At 39.0% G+C, this 12820-nt stretch overlaps 1 pseudogene; it reads left to right on the forward strand.

Annotated features, from left to right (window-relative positions):
* LOC102168634 overlaps positions 6544-12820 on the forward strand; it is a 54584-nt pseudogene continuing 48307 nt past the window's right edge.

The raw sequence follows: 12820 nt of genomic DNA on the forward strand, positions 1-12820 counted from the left end.
GACAGCCATTTTGCTTTTTTGCATTTCTTTTCCTTGGGGATGGTCTTGATCCCTGTCTCCTGTACAATGTCACGAACCTCTGTCCATAGTTCATCAGGCACTCTGTCTAACAGATCTAGTCCCTTAAATCTATTTCTCACTTCCACTATATAATCATAAGGGATTTGATTTAGGTCATACTTGAATGGTCTAGTGGCTTTCCCTACTTTCTTCAACTTAAGGCTGAATTTGGCAATAAGGAGTTCATTATCTAAGCCACAGTCAGCCCCCAGTCTTGTTTTTGCTGACTGTATAGAGCTTGTCCATCTGTGGCTGCAAAGAACATAATCAATCTGATTTCGGTGTTGACCATCTGGTGATGTCCATGTGTAGAGTCTTCTCTTGTGTTGTTGTAAGAGGGTGTTTGCTATGACCAGTGCTTTCTCTTGGCAAAACTCTATTAGCCTTTGCCCTGCTTCATTCCGTACTCCAAGGCCAAATTTGCCTGTTACTCCAGGTGTTTCTTGACTTCCTACTTTTGCATTCCAGTCCTCTATAATGAAAAGGACATCTTTTGGGGGTGTTAGTTCTAAAAGGTCTTGTAGGTCTTCATAGAACCATTCAACTTCAGCTTCTTCAGCATTACTTGTTGGGGCATAGGCTTGGATTACCGTGATATTGAATGGTTTGCCTTGGAAATGAACAGAAATCATTCTGTCGTTTTTGAGATTGCATCCAAGTACTGTATTTCGGACTCTTTTGTTGACCATGATGGCTACTCCATTTCTTCTAAGGGATTTCTGCCCACAGTAGTAGATATAATGGTCATCTGAGTTAAATTCACCCATTCCAGTCCATTATTTTACATAAACAATTGTCTCACTCCGCACTTGGACTGGAAGGCAGTAATGTCAGGAACTCAGTTTTGCTCAGTGCCTAGCTTAAAAGATACTGATGGTCTTACATTTAGATCTTTAATCCATTTTGAGTTTATTTTTGTGTGCGGTGTTAGAAAGTGATCTAGTTTCATTCTTTTACAAGTGGTTGACCAGTTTTCCCAGCACCACTTGTTAAAGAGATTGTCTTTACTCCATTGTATATTCTTGCCTCCTTTGTCAAAGATAAGGTGTCCATATGTGTGTGGATTTATCTCTGGGCTTTCTATTTTGTTCCATTGATCTATATGTCTGTCTTTGTGCCAGTACCATACTGTCTTGATGACTGTGGCTTTGTAGTAGAGCCTGAAGTCAGGCAAGTTGATTCCTCCAGTTCCATTCTTCTTTCTCAAGATTGCTTTGGCTATTCGAGGTTTTTTGTATTTCCATACAAATCTTGAAATATAAAACTCCTAGAGGAGAACATAGGCAAAACACTCTCAGACATAAATCACAGCAGGATCCTCTATGATCCACCTCCCAGAATTCTGGAAATAAAAGCAAAAATAAACAAATGGGATCTAATTAAAATTAAATGCTTCTGCACAACAAAGGAAAATATAAGCAAGGTGAAAAGACAGCCTTCTGAATGGGAGAAAATAATAGCAAATGAAACAACTGATAAACAACTAATCTCAAAAATATACAAGCAACTTATGCAGCTCAATTCCAGAAAAATAAACGACCCAATCAAAGAATGGGCCAAAGAACTAAATAGACATTTCTCCAAAGAAAACATACGGATGGCTAACAAACACATGAAAAGATGCTCAACATCACTCATTATTAGAGAAATGCAAATCAAAACCACAATGAGGTACCACTTCACACCAGTCAGAATGGCTGCGATCCAAAAATCTGCAAGCAATAAATGCTGGAGAGGGTGTGGAGAAAAGGGAACCCTCCTACACTGTTGGTGGGAATGCAAACTAGTACAGCCACTATGGAGAACAGTGTGGAGATTCCTTAAAAAATTGCAAATAGAACTACCTTATGACCCAGCAATCCCACTTCTGGGCATACACACCAAGGAAACCAGAATTGAAAGAGACACATGTACCCCAATGTTCATCCCAGCACTGTTTATAATAGCCAGGACATGGAAACAACCTAGATGTCCATCAGCAGATGAATGGATAAGAAAGCTGTGGTACATATACACAATGGAGTATTACTCAGCCGTTAAAAAGAATTCATTTGAATCAGTTCTGATGAGATGGATGAAACTGGAGCCGATTATACAGAGTGAAGTAAGCCAGAAAGAAAAACACCAATACAGTATACTAACACATACATATGGAATTTAGGAAGATGGCAAGGACGACCCTGTATGCAAGACAGGAAAAAGACACAGATGTGTATAATGGACTTTTGGACTCAGAGGGAGAGGGAGAGGGTGGGATGATTTGGGAGAATGGCATTCTAACATGTATACTATCATGTAAGAATTGAATCGCCAGTCTATGTCTGACGCAGGATACAGCAGGCTTGGGGCTGGTGCACGGGGATGCCCCAGAGAGATGTTATGGGGAGGGAGGTGGGAGGGGTGTTCATGTTTGGGAACGCATGTAAGAATTAAAGATTTTAAAATTTAAAAAATAAAAAAATAATAAAAAAAAGAAAGTGAAAAAAAACTAAAAAATTTTTTAAAAAGATACTGATGGTGAATAGACAACAGTGATCTGAAAGCATTTTTGTAATCTGTTAAAATGCACATTTTAGATATCTCCCTACGACCCTTTTTAAATTTTTCAAAAAATGTTACTGAGTTCTAATTGACATGTAAAAACTACATACATTTAAAGTGTACAATTTGATAAGATTTGACATAGGTAAATATCTGTGAAAACATCATCATATCAAGACAGTAAATCCTGAGGGAGAATCCCAAATAATCCATGTTATTAATTTGCATTGTCAAGAGTTTTTTACATAAATGTGCTCATCATTATGTACTGATATTGGTGTGTTTCTTTTACTCAGCTTACTTATTTTGCAACTCATGCATATAGTTATATACATTAATATTTTGTTCTTTTTATTGCTGAGTTGTATCATATTGTGTGAATTGTGACGTAATTTGTTTATCTGTTGTTGATAAATAATTGGGTTGTTTCTAGGGTTGGGCTATTACAAAATATCTGCTAAGAACATTGGACATATACCTTGTTTTCTCTCAAATGAATACCTATTAGTGGAATGGTCCCATCATTCCATGGGAAATAGATGGAAAAACTGTGGAAACAGTGTGAGACTTTATTTTGGGGGGCTCCAAAATCACTGCAGATGGTGGCTGCAGCCATGAAATTAAAAGACGCTTACTCCTTGGAAGAAAACTTATGACCAACCTAGACAGCATATTCAAAAGCAGAGACATTACTTTGCCGACTAAGGTCCATCTAGTCAAGGGTATGGTTTTTCCTGTGGTCATGTATGAATGTGAGAGTTGGACCGTGAAGAAGGCTGAGCGCCGAAGAATTGATGCTTTTGAACTGTGGTGTTGGAGAAGACTCTTGAGAGTTCTTTGGACTGCAAGGATCCAACCAGTCCATTCTGAAGGAGATCAGCCCTGGGATTTCTTTGGAAGGAATGATGCTCAAGCTGAAACTCCAGTACTTGGTCACCTCATGTGAAGAGTTGATTCATTGGAAAAGACTTTGATGCTGGGAGGGATTGGGGGCAGGAGGAGAAGGGGACGACAGAGGATGAGATGGCTGGATGTCATCACTGACTCAATGGACGCAAGTCTGAGTGAACTCCGGGTGTTGGTGATGGACAGGGAGGCCTGGTGTGCTGCGATTCATGGGGTCACAAAGAGTCAGACATGACTGAGCGACTGAACTGAACTGACCATTACATAATAGGTATAAGTTTTAACTTTTTAACAAACTGCCAGACTGCTTTCCAAAGTTATTCGGACATTTTACATTTCCACCAGCAGTGTATGAGAGTTCCAGCTCTTCTACTTCCTTGCTAATACTGGATATGGTCAGTCTATTTAATTTTTCATTCTAATAGGTATGAAGTACTATCTATCTGTGACTTTGATTTACATTTCCCCAATGACTACTGTTGAATATCTTTTCATTTGCTTATTGATCATCCATATATCTTCTCTGGTAAATTGTTCAAATCTTTGTACAATTTTTTAATTGGGTTGTTTTCGTACTGTTCAGTTAAAAGATAAATCTTAGGCATATTAAAATTTTTTAAGAGTTTATTTGAGAAAAAATCAATTCAAATCAGGGAGCACTTTAACTTGAAAGTAGGAGCGCTCCCTCTGCAGAAATAAGAGGAAAGACTTTCATAGAGAAGATGCAGAATCAAAGGTAGGAAACCATTTGATTGGCTATCGCTTAAGTGTTGGGTTTCCCTGTGGCTCAGCAGCAAAGAATCCACCTGCAATTCAGGAGACACGGGTTCAGTCCCTGGGTCACAAAGATCCTCTGGAGGAGGGCATGGCAAGCCACTCCAGTATTCTTGCCTGGAGAATCCCATGGACAGAGGAACCTGATGAGGCTGTAGTCCATAGCATCACAAAGAGTTGGACACGACTAAATGACTAAGCACGCATGCACACACAGCTTAAGTGTTTACTTCATTCTGAAAAGGTTTGTTGATTGGCAGTCCTTAGGTTTTTATTTCTTAACCTTGAGGTATTTGTAGGCTTAGGTTTTGGTTTGCTTACATAGGTTGCTAAGGTATTAGAAGCACCTCAATCTAATGGCCTCCTTGTTCACTTTATTTAATAACTCCCCCATTTTGAACATCTTTGCATACATGAGAAATTGACCAAAAATTTGTTATTAGCAACATTCCCACTCACCATCAGGGTTGTTTTTGTCTCATCATGAAACTCATAGGTTATAATGTCAGATTCATGGAAAAATTGTCTTTGCTGTTCATCTTGTTTCTGTCTGTCCAGGCACAGAGAGATCATCTGATTCACTGCTGATGGCTGAAAATGGGTATTTAAGACCCTTGAGAGAATACCATGCACCAGAGAGACTACAATAATGACTATCAAGAGAATAAAACCAACAGACTGAATTACTACTCTTAGCCAGAAGGCCTTATGAACCAAATCAGTTCATTACCAAATAAATCAGGAAATATACCTGAAGGAGTGTGAACTTGATTTAGCCAAATGGTGTGTTTGTTAATTTCTTGTATTTTGCTACAGTACCAGAGGTGTTGATGCAGGCACAGCAGGTGATATCTGCCACAGCACAGACTCCTCCTTGTTCAGCCAGTAAGTAATCTAAAGCAATCTGATCATCTAAAACCACCTTAGCAAGAAAGTCTAGTGACTTCTGTTGTACAGATGTGGCCTTAGCAATAGATTCAAGGATAATTTAGAGTTAAGGTATATTTTCTGCCCAAGCATTGACAAAGAGAAAGCACACATTGGGAAAAGGCAAAAAGAAATAAAGGTTTCATATTGAAGATGAAAATGTTGCTCTGAGATCTTTGGAAAGCTATCTACCTCAAGATGCCATCTGCATCTGAGGAAGAACATCTCTAGTCAATTTCAATATTAGATCTCTAGCTGGTATATAAGTCCAAGAATCTGGAGAAGCCATTCGTAATTGGGCCATGCAGACACAAGGTTCAAGTCTGACTGCAGTCTGAATAGTGAGGAGGACAAGGTACAGCCCTTCCCAACAAAATTCAAGGGCAAATATTGTTCTTAGTGATTCCAAATCAAAAGGTGGGAGAAAAGTCAGACACGTTAGTTTGGAGAGTCATAGCCATATATTTAAGGAAATTAGAATAATTCAGGATCTAGTTTGGTGTACAGGTATATGACAAAACAATTGATAGGACCAGAATTTAATATCCACAAGACTGTGCTATAGTTTCCTACCGACACTTAATTTTCTTTTCTGTACAATCACCATCTTTTTTATCAGATACTCATAGTAAGACTAATTTGTTTTAAACTTGACCTGACTATTTGCATAAGTGAAGCAAAAATAGTGATTGACCCTATAGACTTTGTTTAAATCATCTTTGCTGGAACTTTTCATGAGGAATCTCAAATTGGACTTTTAAAATCTCTTGAGGCTAAGAAGCCAAGCCCAGAACACCATCAGACTTTGCCTGTGATCTCTATAGAGAGATATAGATAGAGAGATTTGGGTTAATTCCACTTTTCTCAAGGTCCCCAAAATATCCTGAGAGTTTTAGGGCTTCCAGGAATTGACCTTTCTTCCTCACTTTGTAAGGCTTGGAATTCTGTAAACTAGTTTTCCAAGGGTCTTTATTGTTTCCAGAAATTCAACCTTAGTTCCTTTAAATTATCTGTACATTTGTGATTTTATGCACATCATTTACAGAGAAGACATTCCAGTCAAAGTCTTAGTAATGTAATCAGTGTTTCTAATTGTGTCCTGTTACAAGTAAAACAAGTTCCTATTAAACTTATGCAAATAACTATATTAACCTGAAAATAAGAATATTCAATAATTTCTTGAATTCTAGAGGGATCAGGAAGGTGAAAAAATAAATGTTTCAATTCTGTTAACAAAATATATATGCCAAACTACTATAATTCATAGATAGATTAAGAGAAGAGGAATCATTCTCGCCAGGTCTTGTCCCTGTTGTTGCCTTCACCATCTGCACTATGGCTTTCATAACCAGGCCATTCATGCGTTCCATGTCCTCCTCCTCCACTGCCACAGCCTCAGCAAATAAAATCCTCATCAAGCATGTGATGGTCATCAACGGTGGGCTGATGGGCTCCAGAATTGCCCAGGTTGCTGCAGCAACTGACCACACAGTAGTGCTGGTGGACCAAACAGAGGACATCCTGGCAAAATCTAGAAAGGGTATTGAGGAAAGTCTTCAGAAAGTGGCCAAGAAGTTTGCAGAAAACCCCAAGAGTGCTGATAAATTTGTGGCAAAGACCCTGAGCAGCATATCGCCCAGCATGGATGCAGCATCCGTGGTCCACAGCACAGACCTGCTGGTAGAGGCCACTGTAGAGAGTCTACAGGTGACGAATGAGCTCTTCAAAAGGCTAGACAAGTTTGCTGTGGAACACAAGTCTTTGCCAGCAACACTTCTTCATTGCAGATCACAAGCCTAGCCAACTCCACCATCAGACAGGACCAATTCACCAGGCTCCACTTCTTCAACCCAGTGCCTTTGATGAAGATTGTGGAGGTCATTAAAACACCAATGACCAGCCAGAAGACCTTTGAATCTCTGCTAGACCTCAGCAAAGCCCTGGGAAAGCATCCTGTTGCTTGCAACAGAATAAAATACTTAGGAATATATTTACCTAAAGAAACAAAAGACCTATATATAGAAAACTATAAAACACTGATGAAAGAATCAAAGATGACACAAATAGATGGAGAAAATACCATGTTCATGGATTGGAAGAATCAATATAGTGAAAATGAGTATACTACCCAAAGCAATCTATAGATTCAATGCGATCCCTATCAAGCTACCAATGGCATTTTTCAGAGAACTAGAACAAATAATTCCAAAACTTGTATAGAAATACAGAAAACTTATAAAAGCCAAAGCAATCTTGAGGAAGAAGAATGGAACTGACTGACTTCAGACTATATTACAAAGCAACAGTCATCAAGACAGTATGGTACTGGCACAAAGACAAAAATATAGATCAAGCAAACAAAATAGAAAGCCCAGAGATATATCCATGCACCCATGGACACCTTATCTTTGAAAAAGAAGGCAAGAATATACAGTGGAGAAAAGACAATCTCTTTAACAAGTGGTGCTGGGAAAACTGGTCAACCAACTGTAAAAGAATGAAACTAGAACACTTTCTAACACCATACACAAAAATAAACTCAAAATGGATTAAAGATTAAACATAAGATCAGAAACTATAAAACTCCTAGAGGAAAACATAGGCAAGGCACTCTCTGACATAAATCACAGCAGTATCCTCTATGACCCACCTCCCAAAGTAAAGGAAATAAAAGCAAAAATAAACAAATGGGGCCTAATTAAACCTAAAAGCTTTTGCACAACGAAGGAAACTATAAGCAAGGTGAAAAGACAGCCTTCAGAATGGGAGAAAATAATAGCAAATGAAGCAACTGACAAAGAATTAATCTCAAAAATATACAAGCAGCTCATGCAGCTCAATACCAGAAAAAGAAACGATCCAATCAAAAAATGGGCCAAAGAACTAAACAGACATTTTTCCAAAGAGGACATGCAGATGGCTAACAAACACATGAAAAGATGCTCAGCATCACTCATTATCAGAGATATGCAAATCAAAACCACAATAAGGTACCATCTCACGCTGATCAGAATGGCAAAATCTACAAACAGTAAATACTGGAGAGGGTGTGAAGAAAAGGGAACCCTCTTACACTGTTGGTGGGAATGCAAACTAGTATAGCCACTATGGAGAACAGTGTGGAGATTCCTTAAAAAATTGGAACTCAAAGCCATACAACCCAGCAATCCCACTGCTGGGCATACACACTGAGGAAACCAGAATTGAAAGAGACATGTGTACCCCAATGTTCACCGTAGCACGATTTACAATAGCAGGACATGTAAGCAACCTAGATGTCCATTGGAAGGCAAATGGAAAAGAAAGCTGTGGTACATAGACACAATGGAATATTCAGTTCAGTTCAGTTCAGTCACTCAGTCATGTCTGACTCTTTGCGACCCCATAAATCGCAGCACACCAGGCCTCCCTGTCCATCACCAACACCCGGAGTTCACTCAGACTCACATCCATCAAGTCAGTGATGACATCCAGCCATCTCATCCTCTGTCGTCCCCTTCTCCTCCTGCCCTCAATTCCTCCCAGCATCAAAGTCTTTTCCAATGAGTCAACTCTTCGCATGAGGTGGCCAAAGTACTGGAGCTTCAGCTTGAGCATCATTCCTTCCAAAGAAATCCCAGGGCTGATCTCCTTCAGAATGGACTGGTTGGATCTCCTTGCAGTACAAGGGACTCTCAAGAGTCTTCTCCAACACCACAGTTCAAAAGCATCAATTCTTTGGTGCTCATCCTTCTTCACAGTCCAACTCTCACATCCATACATGACCACAGGAAAAATAGCCTCGACTAGACGGACCTTAGTCAGCAAAGTAATGTCTCTGCTTTTGAATATGCTATTTGGGTTGGTCATAAGTTTTCTTCCAAGGAGTAAGCGTCCTTTAATTTCATGGCTGCAGTCACCATCTGCATTGATTTTGGAGCCCCAAAAAATAAAGTCTGACACTGTCTCCATTGTTTCCCCATTTATTTGCCATGAAGCGATGGGACCAGATGCCATGACCTTCATTTTCTGAATGTTGAGCTTTAAGCCAACTTTTTCACTCTCCTCTTTCACTTTCATCAAGAGGCTTTTGAGTTCCTCTTCATTTTCTGCCGTAATGGTGGTGTCATCTGCATATCTGAGGTTGTTGAGATTTCTCCCGGCAATCTTGATTCCAGCTTGTGTTTCTTCCAGTCCAGCGTTTCTCATGATGTACTCTGCATAGAAGTTAAATAAGCAGGGTGAAAGTATACAGCCTTGATGTACTCCTTTTCCTATTTGGAACCAGTCTGTTGTTCCATGTTCAGTTCTAACTGTTGCATCCTGACCTGCATACAGATTTCTCAAGAGGCAGGTCAGGTGGTCTGCTATTCCCATCTCTTTCAGAATTTTCCACAGTTTATTGTGATCCACACAGTCAAAGGCTTTGGCATAATCAACAAAGCAGAAATAGATGTTTTTCTGGAACTCTCTTGCTTTTTTGATGATCCAGCAGATGTTGGCAATTTGATCTCTGGTTCCTCTGCCTTTTCTAAAACCAGCTTGAACATCAGGGAGTTCACGGTTCACATATTGCTGATGCCTGGCTTAGAGAATTTTGAGCATTACTTTACTAGCATGTGAGATGAGTGCAATTGTGTGGTAGTTTGAGCATTCTTTAGCATTGTCTTTCTTTGGGATTGGAATGAAAACTGACCTTTTCCAGTCCTGTGGCCACTGCTGAGTTTTCCAAATTTGCTGGCACATTGAGTGCAGCACTTTGACAGCATCATCTTTCAGGATTTCAAATAGCTCAACTGGAATGCCGTCACCTCCACTAGCTTTGTTCCTAGTGATGCTTTCTAAGGCCCACTGGACTTCACATTCCAGGATGTCTGGCTCTAGATGAGTGATCACACCATCATGATTATTCGGGTCGTGAAGATCTTCTGTGTATTCTTGCCACCTCTTCTTAATTTCTTCTGCTTCTGTTAGGTCCGTATCATTTCTGTCCTTTATCGAGCCCATCTTTGCATGAAATGTTTCCTAATAGTATGTCTAATGTTCTTGAAGAGATCTCTAGTCTTTCCCATTCTGTTCTTTTCCTCTATTTCTTTGCACTGATCACTGAAGAAGGCTTTCTTATCTCTTCTTGCTATTCTTTGGAACTCTGCATTCAGATGCTTGTATCTTTCCTCTTTTCCTTTGCTTTGTGGTTCTCTTCTTTTCACAGCCATTTGTAAGGCCTCCCCAGACAGCCATTTTGCTTTTTTGTATTTCTTTTCCTTGGGGATGGTCTTGATCCCTGTCTCCTGTACAATGTCACGAACCTCATTCCATAGTTCATCAGGCACTCTATCTATCAGATCTAGGCCCTTAAATCTATTTTTCACTTCCACTGTATAATCATAAGGGATTTGATTTAGGTCATACCTGAATGATCTAGTGGTTTTCCCTACTTTCTTCAATTTAAATCTGAATTTGGTAATAAGGAGCTCATGGTCTGAGCCACAATCAGCTCCTGGTCTTGTTTTTGTTCACTGTATAGAGCTCTCCATCTTTGGCTGCAAAGAATATAATCAATCTGATTTTGGTATTGACCATCTGGTGATGTCCATGTGTAGAGTCTTCTCTTGTGTTGTTGGAAGAGGGTGTTTGCTATGACCAGTGCATTTTCTTTGCAAAACTCTATTAGTCTTTGCCCTGCTTCATTCTGCATTCCAAGGCCAAATTTGCCTGTTACTCAAGGTGTTTCTTGACTTCCTACTTTTGCTTTCCAGTCCTCTATAATGAAAAGGACATCTTTTTGGGGTGTTAGTTCTAAAAGGTCTTGTAGATATACACAATGGAATATTACTCAGCGATTAAAAAGAACACATTTGAATCAGTACTAATGAGGTGAATGAAACTGGAGCCTATTATACAGAGTGAAGTAAGTCAGAAAGAAAAACATCAATACAGTATATTAACACATATATATGGATTTAGAAAGATGGTAATGATGACCCTATATGCGAGACAGCTAAAGAGACACAGATATAAAGAAGACTTTTGGACTCTGTGGGACAAGGCAAGGGTGGGGTGATTTGAGAGAATAGCATTGAAATATGTATATTACCATATGTGAAACGGATCACCAGTCCAAGTTTGACACATGAATAGGGCATTCAAAGCCAGTGCACTGGGACTGCCCTGAGGGATGGGATGGGGAGGGAGGTGGGAAGGGGGTTCAGGATGGGGGACGCATGTACACCCATGGCTGATTCATGTCAGTGTATGGCAAAAACCACTACAATATTGTAAAGCAATTAGCCTCCAATTAAAATAAATAAATAAATTTTAAAAAATATAGAGGAGGGATCAGGTTGGGGAAAAAAAATAAATGTTTCAATTCTGTTAACAAAAGTATATATGCCAAACTATTATAATTCATAGATAGATTAAGAGAAAAGAGGAAAAGATTTCCTTAAACTTAGAAAGCCAAAACATTAAAGAAACAGCAATCTTTCTAACAAAAACTCATGAAAACTTACAATCATCCTTATCTGTTCAATCCATGGTTATTAATTCTTGTGCTTGAATCTAGTTTTTCCTATAAGGTTCTAGAAATTATTACCCAGTTCAGCGATATGATCATAAAGTTATCAGAAATCTGTATTCTAGGATATTTAGCAGAGTCCTTTCAGTAAATCTCTCTGAAAACAAAGTCTTCTACAAAAGCATGAAAATAAAACAATAACTGTCTAAAAAAACTTTGAAAAAAACAGCAATGTTTAAACATATGATGAGAGTTTGATATAAAACTATAGTTATTTCTATAGCATACAACAGTTTAAAATAACAATTGACCAATGAGAGTATTGACCAATTTCTATGAACTACAATTTCTGGAGTATCTATATTAGTAACATATATCTGTACACATATAACCTGAGGTTTATCATCACTTCTTATTTGATAATGCCTCTTTGGTAAATTATTAACATACCAAATAAACCTAATCAGTTCAATATCTGTCTTGCACAAGGTAAGACACAAATCCTTTGAGATTCCTCAGGGACCCCCCAGGAATTCTCAAAGTTAGTTTATTGTCAAAAACATTCCATTTAGAATATGATTTAGGGAAGTTGTCAAAAGGCTTTTATATTTGATTATGTAAAACCACAGGTAACTATGAAATAAGACTCAATTATTTATTTAACCAAAATGACAGTGCTGCTGCTGCTGCTACTGCTACGTTGCTTCAGTCGTATCCGACTCTGTGCAACCCCATAGATGGCAGCCCACCAGACTCCCCCGTCCCTGGGATTCTCCAGGCAAGAACACTGGAGTGGGTTGCCATTTCCTTCTCCAATGCATCAAAGTGAAAAGTGAAAGTGAAGTCACTCAGTCGTGCCCGACTCTTAGCGACCCCATGGACTGCAGCCCACCAGGCTCCTCCATCCACAGGATTTTCAAGGCAAGAGGACTGGAGTGGGTGCCATCGCCCTCTCCAAAAGTGACAGTAGAAGGTCTTAAAGGCAAATACAGAAGGTTACATGGTTGTTAAAAATTTTTTTTTCTCTTAATATTGAGAAAACTCAGTTCTCCCAAGTAATCCAAGTCTTGATAAAGACGGTATGAAGCCTAGAAAAGTTATTTTGGTAAGACATTC

The sequence above is a fragment of the Capra hircus genome, chromosome 9 (assembly GCF_001704415.2).
Source record: "Capra hircus breed San Clemente chromosome 9, ASM170441v1, whole genome shotgun sequence".
In the NCBI taxonomy this organism is placed as follows: domain Eukaryota; kingdom Metazoa; phylum Chordata; class Mammalia; order Artiodactyla; family Bovidae; genus Capra; species Capra hircus.